Below are 22,402 nucleotides of genomic sequence, written 5' to 3' on the forward strand. Positions count from 1 at the left end.
CGCTTTGAGTCTTTTCATGTCTTTAACCAGAAATGTACACATTTATTAGATGTTATGAAGCAGTTTTCAAATTGTATGGAACATAGAGCATTTGGAGTATAATGTGTGGTGTTTTTATTAGTGACACAAGAGAACTGACTGTGCAAAACGTATTGTGTTTCAGTTTTTTATAAATTATGTATATGTATTGAGAACACTAACACCCTAAATATTTGTAAATTAGAGCAAAATAGTCAACAGAATACAAGATACAATTCAAATGTTTGTGGTTGCTGTATAGTTTAAAAAGAAGGCTACACATATACATTTTCCAACAACATGGGTGGCTCAGTTCACATAATCAGTGTCAGAATGGTTAACTTGTTGTATAAACAAATACTTTCAAAAGTATCCTTTCACTCCTTGAGTCACAGGGGGTAGGATACAGTGCCACAAAATATGTATGTAATTCCCACACAGCCTCTGCACAAATAATCAGATCAAATGTGCCTGGGAAAGTTACTTTTGCCTGATTTTTATACAACCTTGGTATAAGCTGCTCATTGGGTTTTACTATTTGATACTCTGAATTAGTGTTGTAGAATTTTATAATAAGTTTTATAATAAAGCTCAAAATCATTTCATATGATTTTCCCATGTGTGCCTAAATTAGAGCAGTGCAATGTGGGAAGAAAAACAATCACAAATAAATATTGAGATTTTCATTAAAAACATGTTTTTAAAAAAATGCATTTAAATGGACACTAAAGTCAAAATTAAACTTTCATGATTCAGATAGAACGGCAATTTTAAATAACTTTACAATATACTTCCATTAACAAAATGTGTAAGTCTTTTTATATTTACACTTTTTAAGTCACCAGATTATACTGAGCATGTGCAAGAATTCACAAAATATATGTATATGCATTTGTGATTGGCTGATGGCTGTCACTTGATGCAGTGGGAGTGGAAATAGACATAACTTTAAAATTTGCCAGAAAAAAATATACTGCTCATTTTAAGTTCAGAATTTGTGCTATTGTATTGTCTTGTTATAACACATTTGTTGATTATGCCAATCTACTGTATTTACTGGTCCTTTAACTGTTCAAAACAGCTTCTTGTTCCTTTTGCAGTACTGCAGACTGAATAGGCCAGAGTAAATAGCACCGCAAGTCTGCCCCCTTTGCAGTACTAAAAAAAATAAAGTATAGACCCTACTACATTTAGCATCTTCACAGGTGCAGCTAGCATAGGTATCCAAATACCAGATCTTGCCCTCAGTAAGGAAACCGACTGGGTGCAACTTTGTAGTGATATATCAGCCAAAAAGAAGTGCACTCTCAGGTCTTTCACAACAAACGAGGTTACTTTATTTGTAACGTTTTCGGAGGTCTCGCCTCCTTCATCAGCGAGACCTCCGAAAACGTTACAAATAAAGTAACCTCGTTTGTTGTGAAAGACCTGAGAGTGCACTTCTTTTTGGCTGACATATATATATATATATATATATATATATATATATACATATATATATATATATATATATATATATATATATATATATATATATATATACATACATATATATATATATATATATATATATATATACATACATACACACATACTATCCTTAGTTCTGAGTTTTGATTATTTTTTCACATTCTCCCCTTTGCCTTGAATATGTTGTTTTTATATATACTTATTTTTATATATATATATATATATATATATATATATATATATATATATATATATATATATATATATACTGCGAATTGTGATATTTACTTTGCATTAAAGGGATATGAAACCCACATTTTTTTCTTTTGTGATTCAGATTGTGCATACAGTTTTAAACAACTTTCCAATTTACTTCTTTTAGCTAATTTGCTTTGTTCCCTTGGTATCCTTTGTTGAAAAGTTTACCTAGTTAGGATCAGGAGCTGGAAGCAAGATGCTGATTGGTGGCTGCACATATAATACCTCTTGTGGTTGGCTTACTGATTTGTTCAGTTAGGTCCCAGTAGTGCATTGCTACTCCTTCAAGAAACGATACCAAGAAAATGAAGCTAAATTGAAAATAGAAGTAACTTAGAAAGTTGTTTACAAATGCATGTTCTATCTCAATCATGAAACAAACATTTTAGGTTTCATGTTCTGATCATATTATAAAAAATAAAAAAAAACTGTGTGCAAAATGTTATCCAATTTATTGTAAATGAACTTTCAGTATAAGACAATTTTAGAAGTATATATATATATATATATATATATATATATATATATATATATGAAAATGAAGAAAGAATTGTATGATGGTGTTAAAAGAATAGGAATGGAACTGTCATGTCATTTCCCTGTGATTAAAAAAATGAATATTTCAGACCTGTGGGTGACAGTCCCATTAGAGTGATCGCCCATGATATCAATTACCTCTTCAGTTTCAATTTTATTTGTGGTTGTACGGCCACATCTCTCAGACGAGTCTGTCTTGATTCCAGTCTGTGAAGCGTGACACGCTCTAAATTGCTCCCTATTCTTCTGGTGTCACAGCTTTTATTGCTTTAAATCAAAACCAGCTTCTTGGCTTTTGAGGTCAATGCGCCCAAGCAAAGGCATTGAACAAGCTAAGCCCCTGAACAAACGAAAATGTACTTATCTTTATAATCAGCAAATGTCGGAAAGTTTGTATCATCCTGACACTGACTGTCTGTCAGTTTTCTGACAGGTGGACAGTTTGATATAATACAATTTTACTGGCTAAAACAGAAATTCAGCATTTACTATTAATATATTATCAACCTTCTGTTTCTTTAGGCAATTTATATCAAACAATATACTGAAAAGCTAAAATACACAGCCAATACAGTAAATGTATTGGGTGGTTGTAACAAGGAAAACTTAAAAAGGGGCCGTCTACAATTTAGTAATCTTAACATCTCACTTTAGATTAAGCTGCAAATAGCCTCCTGCACCCTTTCTATATCATGCAGCAGTAACAGTAAAAAAGTTATTTTACAATGGCTATTGTTTATGGTCACTTTGAAATGGCTGCACAGCTCTGCCCACTGATGACATCACGATCTGGGCTGCATTAAAGGCTTCACTAGTTACAAAAGACTCACTAATTGGATTGAACAGACTGTCAATGCTATTCAGCAGAGTGCATAGATGCAGCCCAGATCGTGATGTCATCAGTGGGCAGAGCTTGGCCGCCATTTCAAAGTGACCAGAAACAATAGTCATTTTAAAATAACTTTTTTTACTGTTACTGTTGTATGATACAGAAAGGGTGCAGGAGGATATCTATAGCTTAATCTAAAGTAAGACTTTAAGATGGCCAAGGTGTAGACTGTCCCTTTAAAGGGATATGAAAGCCAACATTTTCTTTTATAATTCAGATAGGGCCTGACGTTTTAAACAACTTTCTGATTCTATTATCAATTTTCCTTCAATCTCTTTGTATCCTTTATTGAACAAGCAGCAACGCACTACCGGGAGCAAGCTGAACACATTGGTTAAGCCTATGACAGTAATCAAACAACTGCAGCCACCAATCAGTAGCTAGCTTGTAGTAGTGCATTTATGTTCCTGAGCCTACCTAGGTATTCTTTTAAACAAAGAACATCAAGATAATGAAGCTAATTAAATAATATAATTACAATGGAAAGTTGTTTAAAATGAAATGCTCTACATTAATCATGATAGTTAATTTTTTACTTTACAGAAAAAAATGCTCATTGTGATGCCAAATAAGTATAATCATTTGTAAAGTTTACTTTACTATGTGATAAATATTGAAGCAGTTTAGTTTACCCTCCTCTGTTTTCAGTCCTCCCTAAGGCCTGATGGTCTAAAACTCTCCGCTCAGCCGAGATTACATAAGAAGTCTTGTCAGTAGGGGAGAGCAAGAAGAACAGACACATATATTACAATATAAAATAAAAAAAAACAAGGTGTCCCTTTCAAATATACCAGACCACAGTATTTCTTTCTGGAACTGAAGACTGGTGCTCCTTTGAAGAACACCATCATAAGCAATGGGTAAGGCTAGAACATAAGGTTTTAGCTTTCCCACGACTAGGGAGTTTCAGATTAACGAACGCAACAAAAGTTGTGTTATTTAACCCCTTATAGCGCAGCAATTTCAAACAGCCGACTTGTGCGTGCGATAAGGAAATTTATGCTTACCTGATAAATTGATTTCTTCTACGATAAGACGAGTCCACGGATTTCATCCTTACTTGTGGGATATTATCCTCCTGCTAACAGGAAGTGGCAAAGAGCACCACAGCAGAGCTGTATATATAGCTCCTCCCTTCCCCTCCACCCCCAGTCATTCGACCGATGGTTTAGAAAGAGAAAGGAAAAGCTAAAAGGTGCAGAGGTGACTGAAGTTGTAAAAATAAAATAAAATATAATCTGTCTTAAAAATGACAGGGAGGGCCGTGGACTCGTCGTATCGTAGAAGAAATCAATTTATCAGGAAAGCATAAATTTCCTTTTCTTCTACAAGATACGACAAGTCCACGGATTTCATCCTTACTTGTGGGATACAATACCAAAGCTACAGGACACGGATGAAAGGGAGGGACAAGACAGAGACCTAAACGGAAGGCACCACTGCTTGAAGAACCTTTCTCCCAAAAACAGCCTCAGAAGAAGCAAAAGTATCAAATTTGGAAAATTTGGAAAAACTATGAAGGGACGACCAAGTCGCAGCCTTACAAATCTGTTCAACAAAAGCATCGTTTTTAAAGGCCCATGTGGAAGCCACAGCCCTAGTAGAATGAGCCGTAATTCTTTCAGGAGGCTGCTGTCCAGCAGTCTCATATGCCAGGCGAATGATACTCCTCAGCCAAAAAGAAAGAGTGGTAGCCGTAGCTTTCTGACCCCTACGCTTTCCAGAATAAACAATGAATAATGAAGATGATTGACGGAAATCCTTAGTTGCCTGCAAGTAAAACTTCAAGGCACGGACCACGTCCAGGTTATGTAACAGATGCTCCTTCTTAGAAGAAGGATTAGGACACAAGGAAGGAACAACAATTTCCTGATTAATGTTCTTATTTGAAACAACCTTAGGAAGAAATCCAGGTTTGGTACGTAAAACCACCTTATCAGAATGAAATATAAGATAAGGCGAATCACATTGTAATGCTGAAAGCTCAGAAACTCTTCGAGCAACTAAAAACAGAACTTTCCAAGATAACAATTTAATATCTATGGAAAGCATGGGTTCAAACGGAACCCCTTGAAGAACTTGAGGCCCGATCCGATAGTAGTAAGCCTTACGCTGTCTATTGGAGCCCCGTAACTCCCTAAACTACCTGCCAAATAAAACCTAACACCTAACGCATGCGCAATGTCTATCTACCGGTCAACCGCGATCCCCCGCCACAATCCCTAATAAAGTATTTAACCCCTAAACCACCGCACACAGACCCCGCCGCCACCTACATTAAATGTCTAACCCCCTAATGTGATCCCCCTACACCGTCGCAAGCTACATTACATACCCCCTAATGTGAGTCCCTTACACCGCCGCCATCTATCTTACCTACCCCCTAAAGTGAGCACCTACCCTGCCGCCATCTACCTTACCTACCCCCTAAACTGAGCACCTACCCCGCCGCCATCTACCTTACCTACCCCCTAAACTGAGCCCCTACCCCGCCGCCATCTACCTTACCTACCCCCTAAACTGAGCCCCTACCCCGCCGCCATCTACCTTACCTACCCCCTAAACTGAGCCCCTACCCCGCCGCCATCTATCTTACTTACCCCCTAAAGTGAGAACCTACCCCGCCGCCAGCTACCTTACCTACCCACTAAAGTGAGCCCCTTACACAGCCACCAGCTACATTAGCTACCCCCTAAAGTGAGCCCCTACTCCGCCGCCATCTACCTTACCTACCCCCTAAAGTGAGCCCCTTACACCGCCGCCATCTATTTTAAAAATATTAACCCCTAATTTAATTCCCCTGCAGAGCCGCCAGCTATATTAACTATATTAACCCTAATTATATTAGGGTTAATATAGTTAATATAGTTATTATATTATATATATATTAACTATATTAATCCTAATTATATTAGGGTTAATATTGTTAATATCGTTATTATAATATATATATATTAAGTATAATAACCCTAACGCTAACACCACTAACTAAATTCTTATTAAAATAGATCTAATTAATATTAATATTATTAATTAAAATATTCCTATTTAAATCTAAATACTTACCTATAAAATAAACCCTAAGATAGCTACAATGTAATTAATAATTACATTGCAGCTATTTTAGGGTTTATATTTATTTTACAGGTAACTTGGTATTTATTTTAACTAGGTACAATAGCTATTAAATAGTTAATAACTATTTAATAGCTACCTAGTTAAAATAATTACCAATTTACCTGTAAAATAAATCCTAACCTAAGTTACAAATACACCTACACTATCAATAAATTAAATAAACTACAAATATCTAAACTAAAATACAATAAAATAATCTAAACTAAATTACAAAAAAAACCAAACACTAAATTACAAAAAATAAAAAAAATATTACAAGATTTTTAAGCTAATTACACCTATTCTAAGCCCCCTAATAAAATAATAAAGCCCCCCAAAATAAAAAAATTTCCCTGCCCTATTCTAAATTAAAAAAGTTCAAAGCTCTTTTACCTTACCAGCCCTTAAAAGGGCCTTTTGCGGGGCATGCCCCAAAGAAAACAGCTCTTTTGCCTGTAAAGAAAAAACACTATACCACCCCCCAACATTACAACCCACCACCCACATACCCCTGATTGGCTGATGGAACCAATCAGCCAATCGGATTGAACTTGAATCTGATTGGCTGATGGATTTTTCTACCTTAATTCCGATTGGCTGATAGAATCCTATCAGCCAATCGGAATTTGATGGACGCCATCTTGGATGACGTCATTTAAAGGTACCTCATTCATCGGGAAGTCGTTGTGCCGGATGGATGCTCCGCGGCGGAGGAGCGAAGAAAGAATATTGAAGATGCCGCTTTGCTTGAAGACATCGCCAGATGGAAGAAGACTTCACTGCCGCTTGATTGAAGACATCGCCGGATGGAAGAAGACTTCACTGCTGCTTGATTGAAGACATCGCCCGGATGGAAGAATACTTCACTGCCGCTTGATTGGACATCGCCCGGATCGGATGAAGAGTTCGGCCCAGCTGGGTGAAGACAAGGTAGGGAGATCTTCTGGGGGGTAGTGTTAGGTTTTTTAAGGGGGGTTTGGGTGGGTTTAGAATAGGGGTATGTGGGTGGTGGGTTGTAATGTTGGGGGGTGGTATTGTGTTTTTCTTTTACAGACAAAAGAGCAGAATTCTTTGGGGCATGCCCCGCAAAAGGCCCTTTTAAGGGCTGGTAAGGTAAAAGAGCTTTGAACTTTTTAAATTTAGAATAGGGTAGGGAAATTTTTTTATTTTGGGGGGCTTTATTATTTTATTAGGGGGCTTAGAATAGGTGTAATTAGCTTAACAATCTTGTAATCTTTTTTTATTTTTTGTAATTTAGTGTGTTTTTTTTGTAATTTAGTTTAGATTATTTTATTGTATTTTAGTTTAGATATTTGTAGTTTATTTAATTTATTGATAGTGTAGGTGTATTTGTAACTTAGGTTAGGATTTATTTTACAGGTAAATTGGTAATTATTTTAACTAGGTAGCTATTAAATAGTTATTAACTATTTAATAGCTATTGTATCTAGTTAAAATAAATACCAAGTTACCTGTAAAATAAATATAAACCCTAAAATAGCTACAATTTAATTATTAATTATATTGTAGCTATCTTAGGGTTTATTTTATAGGTAAGTATTTAGATTTAAATAGGAATATTTTAATTAATAATATTAATTAGATTTATTTTAATAAGAATTTAGTTAGGGATGTTAGAGTTAGATAGGGTTATTATACTTAATATATATATAATATAATAACGATATTAACTATATTAACCCTAATATAATTAGGGTTAATATAGTTAATATATATAATATAATAACTATATTAACTATATTAACCCTAATATAATTAGGGTTAATATAGTTAATATAGCTGGCGGCGGTGTAGGGGGATTAAATTAATGGTTAATATTTTTAAAATAGATGGCGGTGGGGTAGGGGCTCACTTTAGGGGGTAGGTAAGATAGATGGCGGCGGGGTAGGGGCTCACTTTAGGGGGTAGGTAAGATAGATGGCGGCGGGGTAGGGGGCTCACTTTAGGGGGTAGGTAAGATAGATGGCGGCGGGGTAGGGGCTCACATTAGGGGGTTATAGATTTAATATAGCTGGCGGCGGGGTCCGGGAGCGGCGGTTTAGGGGTTAATACATTTTTTATTGTTAGGAAAGTGAGGGGGGATAGCGGATAAAGGGTTAGACGTGTCGGGCTATGTTTGGGAGGCGTGTTAGACAGTACGGGTGATTTTATAACTTTAGTTAGGTTTTGTAGGCGCCGGCAGTTTCTAAAGTGCCGTAAGTCACTGGCGACTCCAGAAATTTGTACTTACGCAGATTTCGGGACATCGCTGGTTTGTGAGACTTACGGCACTTTAGCCTCTGACGGCACCGTATATAGGATAGCTCGAGTTGCGAGCTGAAACTGCGGGCGGCGGGGGTTCCCTCGCTTGCGCCGCAAACTACAATCTATATCGGATCGCGCCCCTGAAGAACTAAATTCAAACTCCAGGGAGGAGTAATTGGTCTAAATACAGGCTTAATTCTAGTTAGAGCCTGACAAAAAGACTGGACATCTGGCACATCTGCCAAACGTTTGTGAAGCAAAATTGACAAAGCAGAAATATGTCTCTTTAAGGAACTTGCTGATAACCCTTTCTCCAATCCTTCTTGGAGAAAAGACAGAATTCTGGGAATCCTAACTTTACTCCATGAGTAACCCTTGGATTCACACCAATAAAGATATTTACGCCATATCTTATGATAGATTTTTCTAGTGACAGGCTTTCGTGCCTGTATCAAAGTATCAATGACCGAATCAGAGAATCCTCACTTAGATAAAATCAAGCGTTCAATCTCCAAGCAGTCAGCTGCAGAGAAGTTAGATTTGAATGTTGGAAAGGACCTTGAATGAGAAGGTCCTGTCTCAAGGGAAGTTTCCACGGTGGTAGAGAAGACATGTCCACTAAATCCGCATACCAAGTCCTGCGTGGCCACGCAGGCGCTATCAGGATTACTGAAGCTCTCTCCTGTTTGATTCGAGCAATCACGAGTGGAAGGAGAGGAAACGGTGGAAACACATAAGGTAGGCTGAACGACCAAGGCTCCGCCAGGGCATCTATCAGTTCGGCCTGGGGATCCCTCGACCTGGATCCGTATCTTGGAGTCTTGGCATTCTGACGAGATGCCATCAGATCCAATTCCGGTCTGACCCATTGGCGAATCAATGAAGCAAACACATCTGGATGGAGTTCCCACTCCCCCGGATGAAAAGTCTGACAACTTAGAAAATCCGCTTCCCAGTTTTCTACTCCCGGGATGTAAATTGCAGACAGATAACAAGAGTGGGCCTCCGCCTATCGGATTATCTTGGATACTTCTATCATCGTTAAGGAACTCCTCGTTCTCCCCTGATGATTGATATATGCCACAGTCGTGATGTTGTCCGACTGGAATCTGATGAATTTTGCCGAAGCCAACTGAGGCCATGCCTGAAGCGCATTAAATATTGCTCTCAGTTCCAGGATATTGATTGGAAGTAGAGACTCCACCTGAGTCCAAACACCCTGAGCCTTCAGGGAATTCCAGACTGCACCCCAGCCCAGAAGACTGGCGTCTGTTCTCACTATCACCCACGAGGGTCTGCGGAAACATGTCCCCTGGGACAGATGATCCAGCGACAACCACCAAAGAAGAGAGTCTCTGGTCTCTTGATCCAGATTTATCTGAGGAGATAAATTTGCATAGTCCCCATTCCACTGTCCGAGCATGCACAGCTGCAGTGGTCTGAGATGAAAGTGGGCAAACGGAATGATGTCCATTGCCGCTACCATTAATCCAATGACCTCCATACACTGAGCCACTGATGGCCGAGGAATGGACTGAAGTGTTCGGCAAGTATTTAGAATCTTTGTTTTTCTGACCTCCGTCAGAAATATTTTCATGTCTACCGAATCTATAAGAGTCCCCAAGTAGGGAACCCTTGTCCGTGGAACTAGTAAACTCTTTTCTATGTTCACTTTCCAACCGTGAGTTCTCAGGAAAGACAATACTATGTCCATGTGAGATTTTGTCAAATGATAAGTTGACGCCTGAATCAGAATATTGTCCAGATAAGGCGCCACTGCTATGCCCTGCGGTCTGAGAACCGCTAGAAGAGAGGTCTTTTACACAATGTAAGAACGCCTCTCTTTTTATCTGGTCTACAGATAATCGTGAAAGGTGAAATCTCCCTCTTGGGAGAAAATCCTTGAATTCCAGTTGATACCCGTGGGTCACGATTTCCAGTGCCCAGGGGTCCTGAACATCTCTTGCCCAAGCCTGAGCAAAGAAAGAAAGTCTGCCCCCTACTAGATTCGGTCCCGGATCGGGGGCCGCCCCTTCATGCTGTCTTTGTAGCAGCAGCGGGCTTCTTGGATTGTTTACCTTTATTCCAAGCCTGGTTGGGTCTCCAGACTGTCTGATTGAGCAAAATTCCCTTCCTGCTTCGTGGAGGAAGAGGAAGCCTTTAAAGTTTCGAAAGGAACGAAAATTATTTTGTTTACCCCTCATCTTAACAGACTTATCCTGAGGTAGGGCATAGCCTTTACCTCCAGTAATGTCAGAAATGATTTCCTTCAAATCAGGCCCGAATAGGATCTTACCTTTAAAAGGAATAGCTAAAAGCTTAGATTTTGATGACACATCAGCAGACAAAGATTTGAGCCATAATGCTCTATGCGCTAGAATGGCAAATCCTGCATTTTTCGCCGCTAATTTAGCAATTTGAAAAGCGGCATCAGTAATAAAAGAATTAGCTAGCTTGAGAGCCTTAATTATATCCAAAATGTCATCTAATGGAGTCTCAACCTTCAGAGACTCTTCTAGAGCATCAAACCAAAAAGCTGCTGCAGTAGTTACTGGAACAATGTATTTTTTTAAAATTAGGAGGGGGAGAGAACGGTATACCTGGTCTATCCCATTCCTTTTTTACAATTTCCGAAATTCTTTTAGGAACCGGAAAAACATCAGTGTAAGTAGGCACCTCTAGATATTTGTCCATTTTACACAATTTCTCTGGTGGTATCACAATAGGGTCACAATCAACCAGAGTCGCTAAAACCTCCCGAAGTAACAGGCGGAGGTGTTCAAGCTTAAATTTAAAGGACATCACGTCTGAGTCTGTCTGAGGTAACACATTTCCTGAGTCTGAAAGTTCTCCCTCAGACAGCAATTCCCTGACCCCCAACTCAGAGCACTGTGAGGGTACATCGAAAATAGCCAATAAAGCATCAGAGCATTCAGTATTCACATTAATACCTGACCTACTGCGTTTACCCTGTAACACTGGTAATTTAGATAATACCTCTGTAAGGGTAGTTGACATAACTGCAGCCATCTCCTGCAGAGTAAAAGAGTTAGACGCACTAGAGGTACTTGATGTCGCTTGTGTGGGCGTTAAAGGTTGTGAAACTTGGGGAGAATTGGATGGCATATCCTGGTTCTCTTCAGATTGAGAATCATCCTTAGGCACACTTTCTTTACCTAAAATATGCTTTTTACAATTTTAGGCCCTTTCAGTACAAGAGGTACACAATGTAAGTTGGGGTTCCACAATGGCTTCTAAACACATAGAACAATGAGATTCCTCAATGTCAGACATGTTGAACAGACTAGTAATAAACACTTTATTTATTGATTTAAAATTTTTTTGAAAAACGTGTACTGCACCTTTAAAGAAGTAAAAAAGCGCACAAATTTTCCAAAACTGCTTCAAAACGTGAATTTACCCTTAAAAAGTAACTACACCTAATCAATGGCTCCAAAAATTATTGCACCCCAAGAGTAAGGGGAGAAATTAACCTTTAAAAGGTATTTATAGTCACAAATATGTTAGATTTGACAAAAATAACCCCTGCACCTCGCCACAGCTCTGCTGTGGCGCCTAACTGCCCCCAGGCTACTGCAAAATGACTCTACAACGATCCGGTTCACAGAACACCAGTCTAGGCTCAACCGGCGCTAATGCCTGCTGCCTTCTCAGCCAGAGTAAAGTGCGCGCCTGAGCGTGCGAAATGAAGCCCCGCCCATCATGTCTGATGATCGAACAGGCCTGAACCACCGCATGGTAAAGCGGTTCAGAGTATAAGCCATGTGGATGTATTAAACCCCTTAAGTACACTCAAAATGTGGCCCAACTGTTTATAAAAAATAAAAACGTTAAGCATATTCTTGCCTCTCCCAGTGTCTCTTTATAATGCGGTTAAGTCCATTATAATGCTTGGTCCAATATGTCATATAAAATAAATTGAGCATAGGTTACTCAGTAATACCCCTTGTTTTACAGGTCTACTGCTTACCCCTTCCCTTGCAGGGAAATAAATGTCAGCCAGTTCTGATATACCAAGTCTCCTCAGAAATAAAGGGCTGCACATACCTCAATGCTGCTTGTAGCATGAAACCGGTCTCCACACTGAAGATGTCTCTTGTATTACCTTCAGAAGTCTTGTGGGAACCAACATGGATCTTAGTTACATCTGCTAAGATCATCAACCTCAGGGCAGAAATCTTCTTCCATATCCCCCTGAGGAAAATAGTACTCACCGGTACCATTTAAAAAGCTTCTTGATTGAAGAAACTAAAACTAACACCTCACTTTACCTCTTCCTATTACTAACACAGGCAAAGAGAATGACTGGGGGTGGAGAGGAAGGGAGGAGCTATATATACAGCTCTGCTGTGGTGCCCTTAGCCACTTCCTGTTAGCAGGAGGATAATATCCCGCAAGTAAGGATGAAATCCGTGGACTCGTCGTATCTTGTAGAAGAAATGGTGTTTTTAAGCTCCATACCACACACAATTCAAGCGCTGTTTTGAAATGCTCGCGCACACTTTCCCCATAGACATCAATGGGGAGAGCGGGTTAAAAAAAAGCCTAACACCTGCGATCGTGGAAAGAAAAGCTCCGTAACGCAGTCCCATTGATGTCTATGGGGAAAAAAAAAATAACGTTTAAATCCAACACCCTAACATAAACCCCAAGTCTAAACACCTCTAATCTGCCGCCCCCAACATCGCCACCATCTACAAAATGTTATTAACCCCTAATCTGTCCCTCCCGATATCGCCGCCACCTACATAATGTTAATTTCCCCTATTCCAAAGCTCTCCGACATCGCCGCCACTAAATAAAGGTATTAACCCCTAAACCTCTGGCCTCCCACATCACTACCACTAAATAAACATATTAACCCCTAAACCACCAGCCCCCACATCGCAACAACCTAAATTAAACTATATTAACCCCTAAAACTAACCCTAACACCCCCTAACTTTAACATAATTAAAATAGAGCTAAACTAAAGTTACAATTATTAACTAAATAATACCTATTTAAAACTAAATACATACTTACCTGTGAAATAAAACCTAAGCTAGCTACAATATAACTAACAGTTATGTTGTAACTAGCTTAGGTTTTAATTTTATTTCACAGGTAAGTTTGTATTTATTTTAACTAGGTAGACTAGTTAGTAAATAGTTATTAACTATTTACTAACTACCTAGTTAAAATAAATACAAACTTACCGGTGAAATAAAAACCTAAGCTGCCTTACACTAAAACCTAACATTACAAAAAATAAAAAACACTAAAATTACAAAAAATAAAAAAAACTACCATTACAAAAAATAACAAACGAAATTATACAAAACAACACAAATTATTCCTATTCTAATACCCCCCCCCAAAAAAAAAAAAAAAAAACTAATCTATAATAAACTACCAAGGGCCCTTAAAAGGGCCTTTTGGGGGCCCTTAAAAGGGCCTTTTGTAGGGCATTGCGGCCATTGCCCTAAAGTTAACAGCTCTTTTGCTACAAAACAAACACCACCTAACAGCATACAACCCCCCACCCCCCAAACCCACAAAATAAAAATAAAGTAAAACCTAATCTACCCATTGCCCTGAAAAGGGCATTTGTATGGGCATTGCCCTTAAAAGGGCGTTTAGCTCTTTTGCTGCCCAAGCCCTAGTATAAAAATAAAAACCCACCGCAAAATGAAAAAAATACATTACACAAAATAACAAATTATCAAAAATAATAAAAATTATTCCTATTCTCATACCCATTTAAAAAAAAAAACACCCCAAAATAAAAAGGGCCTTTTGTAGGGCATTGCCCTAAGATAAACAGCTCTTTTACCTGAAAAAAAATTACAAAGACCCACAAAATAAAATAAACTATCTAAAAAACCTAATCTACCCATTGCAGTCATCATCCAGGCGGCGAGAAGGCTTCATCCAGACGGCCTCTTCTATCTTGATGCCGGCGGCGCAGAGCGGGTCCATCCTGAAGACATTGGGCGCAGAGCATCCTCTTCATACAGTCGCCGCTGTACACTGAATCTTGAATGCAAGAGAGCCATTTCAAAATGGCGTCCCTTGCATTCCTATTGGTTGAAATTTTTGAATAAGCCAATAGGAATTAGAGCTGCTAAAATCCTATTGGCTGTTCAAATCAGCCAATAGGATTTAAGCAGCTCTCATTCTATTGGACCGCCTGGATGAAGACTTCTCACCGCCTGGATAAAGTTCATTCAAGCGGGACTTCAAAAACTGTAAGTGGATCGTCGTGGGTTAGTGTTAGGTTTTTTTAAGGGTTTTTTAGGTGGGTTTTTTTTTTAGATTAGGGTTTGGGCTATGCCTAAACAAGCTAAATGCACTTTTAAGGGTGATGCCCATACAAATGCCCTTTTCAGGGCAATAGGTAGCTTAGGTTTTTGTTAGAGTTAGTTTTTTTTATTCTGGGGGGTTGGTTGGGTGGTGGGTTTTACTGTTGAGGGGGTCTCTGTATTTTTTTTTTTACAGGTAAAAGAGCTGTTTAGCGTAGGGCAATGCCCTACAAAAGGCCCTTTTAAGGGCTATTGGTAGTTTATTGTAGGCTAGGGTTTTTTTTATTTTGGGTGGGATTTTTTATTTTGGTAGGGCTATTAGATTAGGTGTAATTCTTTTTTATTTTGAATAATTCTGTTTGTTATTTTTTGTAATTTAGTCATTTTTATTTTTTGTTATTAGATACTTTGTAATTTTTTTAATGTGTAGTTAGGATTTTTTTAATGTGTAGTTGGTTTAATTTTAGTTTAATAATTATATTAGTTTAATTGTTCGTTTAAACTTAGTTCTTTTTATTTGACAGGTAAGTTTTAATTTAAGATAGGGAAATTGTAATTTTAATATAAAGTTAGGGGGGCGTTAGGTTTAGGGGTTAATAGGTTTATTATAGTGGCGGCGGTGTAGGGCTTAATAACTTTAGTACAGTGGGGGCGATGTGGGCGGATGGCAGATTAGGGGTTAATAATATTTAAATAGTGTTTGCGATGCAGGATGGCGGATGTTTAGGGGTTAATAACTTAAAGGGCCACTGTAAGTAAATATTTTCTATGCCTGTTACTAACTACCCCAAATACGCTTTTTATCAATAGCATTTCATTAACATATCTCTACCGTATATCAGAAATCTTGTCTGCAAATTTAATTGTTTTCCAAACCCACTCCGTGGGTATCCTTTGCTCTGTACCAATCCGTTTACAATACCTAGGTTTCAAAATGGCGCTTTAAACACAATTTCATTGGTTTAAGTATTTTGAACATGCAGTGCTGAAAATAGTGGGCAAGATAACGTGACATCATCGGCGAATAAAAGATATAACTTTTAGAACGTTATGAAACTTCATTTTGGAGAAAATATAGGTCAGTAGGTTTTAATTAATGTTTATTAACTTTAATATGTTAGTTGTTTAGCTTAAAAATTATAACAGAAAGTAATCCTTTAATTATAGTGGTGAGGATGTCGGAAGCAGCAGATTAGGGGTTAATAACTTTAATATAGTGTTTACGATGCAGGGGAGCCTTGATTTAGGGGTTATTAGGTAGTTTATGGGTGTTCAGTGTACTTTGTAGCAGTTTAGTTATGAGTTTTATGTAACAGTTTTGTAGCGTAAAACTCATAACTACTGCTTTTAGATTGAGGAACGGTCTTGTCGGTATAGGCTGCAACTCAAGCTTTTTAGCCTCACCACAAAACTCGTAATGGCAGCGCTATGGAAGTCCCATGAAAAAACGTAATTTTTACGTGTACAGGACTGACGTTGCATTACAGGCTAAAAGACTTGCAGTACAGCTATACTGACAAGACTTGTAATGACTGCGGTGCTGTTTTAACACTGAAATGGACATTTTTTCAGCGTTAAAACACGAACGCACAACTCGTAATCTAGGTGATAGTGATTTAAAACATGCAGCATATACCATTATTTCAGGAACAAACAGGGTTTATAGTCACTGGAACTGAAAGCACCCAACTGTATCTCCTACTCTTATTAATTCAGATTTTTAATCCTGGTCTCTACTCTCTCCCTTCGGGTGTAAGAGATATACATTATTTAATACCCATATGCTTATTGTCAGAAGCTGGCAGGTTACTTGACAGACACCAGATTGAACACCTCAGTGAGGGATTTTATCAGCAATGGTTCCGATATAATCAATTTAGCCACTTCCTATCTACTAATAAACATAACCTCTTAAGACCCAGAACCATTTACTTCTTTTATTTAAAGGGACACTCAAGTCAAAATTAAACTTTATCGATTCAGATAGAGCATGCAATTTTAAACATCTTTCCAATTTACTTCCATTAACCAACGGAGTACAATCTTTTTATAGTTACACTTTTTGATTCTGCAGCTCCTACTGAGCATGTCCAAGAATTCACAGCATATACACTTATGGAATTGTGATTTGCTGATCGCTTTCACATGATACAGGAGGAGTGGAAATAGACATAATTTTGAAATTTGTCTGAAAATGAATTACTCATTTGAAGTTCAGACTTACTGCTAATGCATTGTATTTTTATAATTTATTTGTTGATTATGTAAATCTACTGTATTTACTTTATCTTTTAACCTAAACCCAAGACGTTAAATGAGATACCACAGCAGATGCTTTCAACTAATAGCTAATACCACCTCTGTGGAAAAAGGTAGATGTCTAAATTTTACAGATGTGGATATCACATTTCCAGCAAAACTTAAAGGGACATTAAACACTAAATAAATGCTAGACAGAATGAAGCATTCAAAGAAAAGATTAGTTTGAAAATAACATGAAGATTATTTTTTTAAAGTTGCATTAGCTATTTAAATATTGACAAAGCAAGTGTAAAGTTTTAGTGTCTATGAATGAATGGGATATGCCATGTTGTAACTTAGGTTACCATCTCTGCTGTGCCCAATTAGACACAGTTATAAAATATGTCACTAGAGTGCAGCCAATAGCAGTGTGGAATGTCTGCTCTTCCATTTCGAACAGGAACTGAAAAGCTCATGGAATTACAGGAAAAGGGGACAAAATAAATAATGAAAGTTTTTTTTTTTTAATATATACGATTCATCATTTTATATTGCCATCTCAAAGTGTTTAATGTCCCTTTAAAACTTGAGAGATGCCATTATTTCACTACTGATAGGCTGGGTCTTTATTATGACTTGGTGTTCATATGGCAATCAAGAAACAACCAATAATTATTCTATTGGTAATCTGACCTTATGGCAGTCTTCACCAATGCATACGAGTTAGTTGGCCTTATTTGCATTTAGCTTGTTTCTTTACAAATGGCATATATAATATAACATACCTAATAAAGACCATTGTTTTTCCTGTAACTTTAAGCGGTAGTTATTGTATTTTATACTTAAGGTGTTTTTTGCAATTTTTTTCAGCAAATGTCATCTTTGAGGGTACAAAGCAGCTTTTCTTAGACTAGATTGCTGGATTTATGTTATTCACTTAAGAATCATCTCCTACTCTATATGTAGCTTAGACAAGACATGATGAGGCCAGATTATATGATCCATGTAAAGCAATTTATTGATACTATAGTTGCCTTGTTTCCTCCTTATGTTAAATTCCCTATAATAGGCCAGATTCAGGAGTCAAGCCCTACAAAAAAAGTGTGGGAACTCAACAAGACTTCCACCCGCCTCACAATTAATATTGTTTTATACACACACACACACTTACATACACACACTGTATTAATATGTATATAATCTATATACTTTGGTAATTAAAGCAAATTAAAACCAATGAAGGGTTGAATGGTTGCCTTTAGGCCTGAGACTCCTCCTCTGTCACAGAGTCTCACCCAGTTAAGGTGCAATAGTCCTATTTCTGCTGAGAGAAACTAAATAACCCCAGAGTAAGCCACACAGAAATGTATAGTTTTAGTATATTGTAGGAAGTGTTACTGCCCATTACTAGAGTATCTCACTATCCCTCTAACCATACTGTGCTCCAGCTCCTCCCACCAACAGCAGCAGTGTTTACTGAAGAGTTTCTGTTCTCTTTCCAGGGGGAACTTAGTTCCACCTGCAAAAATAGTGCAGGAACTACGTTCCCATGGGTTCCTGCTGGACTTGACCCCTGGTCAGATTACAAGTGCAGTGCTAAATATCGATTTCATAAACAAGATATTTGCACTCCACTGTGTAATACCAGCGCACGCTAATGTGCGCTGGTATTACAAGTTGTCAGCAATGCACTCACGAAAGTGTGATTCCATAGGCTACAGAAAGTGCATTAGAACCTAAGTGCAGCGAATGGGGAAAGTAGCGCAGCGATGGCAGCAAATTTAAATATAAATGTATATGATTATATACATATATATTTATGGGTTAATGTGTATATACACATATTAACAAATAAATATGTATGTATATAAGCATATACATATATATTTACAGGGCACACACAGTTCCCATATATTGTAATGTAAAGGCACTTTTCAGTGCCGTTTTTTTCTAACACCCCACTCCCACCAAGTTTAGTCCCAAAATACTGCCTAGTGCAGTTATTTTATTAAAAAATAAAGATGCTCTTGGATGTCAATAATCAAGCAAGCTGTTTAGTTGTTTCACTTATCACTTTACTAAATTAACAATTTTTAGTCATTCCTTATAATAATCAGACAGTACGGAATGGAAACCAATATATCTTCAATCAGAAATCAGTCCAGCTAGGATCTGATCTTATTGTTCCCCTTTCATGTACACTGGCACAGACAACAGTGATCGTTCTTAGGTTATATACTACATCATTATTACCCCCTCCATAGTAAAATAATTGTAAACATCTTATTTTTATTCATCAGGAGGGCATACTTTCTTTTTTTTTAACCATTTATTTTGAAATCCGTAATGTAACAAAAATCCTAGCTTGTAGGAGAAAAAAAAGATATACACAGAGTAAAAAGGAAAAAGTTATCTATATCGTAAGTATTTCACAAAAAAATAAGCTGACAGTAGTTTTATATTTTCCGTATTATATTGCTAATATTTTTCTCATATTTATCAATAACATACATAAAACAAATAAATAACAAGACAGAAAAAAAAAACACAAAAACTGTTTCAAACACAAGAGATACCTAATCTCTATTTCACCTTGTTCAATTAACATCATTAAGTGTTCCCTTGGTGTTAAGTCTATGTCACCACTAGGTTAAATATTATATTTACCTCCTAATAGACTTTCACTAGTATAGTCCAACTAATATGTCTAGGTAAAGGCTAGTTCGTGATACCTAATATAGTAGTTGCACAAACAAACCAAAAACCAAAAACAACAACAAAAAACTTCTTGTGTGCCCGCTCGCTGCTTGCCCCACATCTATAGAACAAACTGAAGACAACCTCTTAGAGATAAATGCGTATGCGAGGGGTCTTCCCTCTTACCTAATCTTTGTCTCTCGCCCTTAATTTATTTTGTCATCTGCCCCACCAGGCTGGGAGCTGTCCATCCAAAATTGCTACTTCAAAGAACAGAGATTTCCGTACAGGGTAGATAATCTGTAGTTGTATTGTAGAGGGGAATGATTCTATTAGCCTTAACCATTTTTTTAAAAAAAGCTTTAAATTGTTTCTCCTTATTTGACTCTAGTTGGTATTGCTCTATTATCATTTGTGAAAACATCTTTTGCACAAACTCTGCAACGCCAGGGGGTTTATCTGCCTTCCAGTGCTGCAGAATTAGATTCCTCCCTACCAGTATAGCAGTGTTAATGAAGGTTTGGTCCTTCGTTGTAATCTGGGACAGAAAAATAATCATTATTGGAGATAGTTTTAATTTTTGTTGGGTAAATCTGTTTATCCAGAAATTAACTCTACTCAAAAATCTGTTGATCTTAGGACAAAACCAAAAACAGTGTATATCTGCCTTTGGATACCTGCAGTGGAAACAGCTACCTGAACACTTTTTGTCCCATTTAGCTAAGATCACCAGGGAAATATAGGAAAAATTGAATAATTTACTATAGTATTCTTTCCACAATATTTATCTACTAGCTGGATACTTTTCCTAATATCGATCTCTGCTTCACCGAGGATAGCCTGCCATCTGGACAAAATAGATTCTAAATATCGCTGCCCTTGTTTTAACATAATTACTTTATACCAGCTCGAGATTGAAAAGAATCCATTCCTAAACATACTAATGCCCATTTCCACTGCTCCCACATCCCCATTATTGTTATGTTTTGGGGTAATTTGAGATAGTGTCTAATTTGTAAGTAGGCGTAAAAGTGATGTCTTGGAAGGTCGAATTCTCTTCTAATTTGTTCAAATGTTTTGATAATTCGGGTATCTGGGTCAAGTAATTGATGAGCATATCTGAATCCCTTCCAGAACCATACTTGAAAGATCCCGGAGTTAAGACCAGGTACAAACTCAAAGTTCCCCAAGATGTGGAGGTATTTAGTAAAACTATATTCTATCTCTAGTTCCCCACAGAACCTCTGCCATGCTAGCACCACATTTTGAATGACGCTCAAATTGTGAATAGTTGATAGCAGTTTACTTGCCATGATATGTAAGGCGGCTTTTAAAGTAAATGGTTTAATCATTAAAAGAAGAGGTGGAAGGCTACTGAGCATCAGTAAAACGGTATGTTTATTTCCAATGTTAAAAAATACACATGAAGGTGAACAAAGTCACAAACAAACAGGGAAGGAGACAGCAGTCTAACATGTTTCACGCATACTTGCGCTTAATCATAGATGTTTAATCATTCCCTTCTCTATCTCTAAAAAGGAAAAGTGATTCACCTTGGTTATCCAATCTGCTGCAATCTTAACCATGGTAGCCCAATTAAAATATTGGATAATCAGCAACCCAATTCCTCCAAATTCCATGTCATTGTTCCAAGACATGCCTAGATAGGTGTGCCTTCCTCTTCCCCACAAAAGCATAACTTCTTAAATTTTCTTAAATTTATACTTTTTATAAATATTGGAAGATTTTGCATTAGGTATTACAACCGTGGAAATAAAAAGGATTTCAATAATGCAATTTTTGCTGACAGGGAGACTGGAAGTGGTTTCCATTTCCCTATCATAATTTTGGCTTCACCAAAAAATTTAGTATAGTTTAGTGCATACCAGGAGGCAGGGTTGTTAGACAAGTAAATCCCCAGATATTTAATATGGTCTACTATTTGAAAAGGGAAATGTCTTAGGCTATCTTTCTTTTTGCTGATCCATAGTAATTCAGATTTGTTTTGGTTGATTTTATAGCCAGAAAACGTACTAAATTCATTTATTGTCTCTAGCACACGAGGTATGCTGGACTTTGTTTTGGACAGAAATAGTAAAAGATCATCCGCATACAAGGAAAGAGTAAATTCACTGTCCCCAATAGAGATGCCTTGCAACTCTTGTCTCAGGCGGCAGGCTATTGGTTCTACAGATAGATTAAAAACAAGTGTCGAAAGCGGGCACCCCTGTATTGTACCTCTGGACAGAATTATCTTGGGGGAGAGACCCCCATTAATTGATAGATAAGAACATGGGTTATTATACAATACTTTTACAAAATTCAAAAAGCCACCTGTTAGACCAAACTGCGTTAGAGCCGTAATAAATTATTTCAATTTATAGAGTTTAATGCTTTTTCTGCGTCCAATGTCAATACCGCCATATCTTCCCTAGAGGGCCTCCGATCATCTTTAATTTTATTCCAGAAATAGTCTAAAGTCAATAACACTTTTCAAATATTTTTAGTTACACTTCTACCCATCATGAAACCTGTTTGGTCTGTGTGGATTAGATCATTAATACACCTCTTAAGTCTATCTGTGACTATTGCTGCTAATAATTTA

At 37.4% G+C, this 22,402-nt stretch overlaps 1 protein-coding gene across 1 annotated transcript in view; it reads right to left on the bottom strand.

Annotated features, from left to right (window-relative positions):
• The window catches only part of LOC128649325 (zinc-regulated GTPase metalloprotein activator 1), a 141,701-nt gene that overhangs the window by 53,596 nt on the left and 65,703 nt on the right, over window positions 1-22,402 (bottom strand). The gene's annotated exons all lie outside the window — the stretch shown is intronic.

Source organism: Bombina bombina, chromosome 2, assembly GCF_027579735.1.
Source record: "Bombina bombina isolate aBomBom1 chromosome 2, aBomBom1.pri, whole genome shotgun sequence".
Taxonomy (NCBI): domain Eukaryota; kingdom Metazoa; phylum Chordata; class Amphibia; order Anura; family Bombinatoridae; genus Bombina; species Bombina bombina.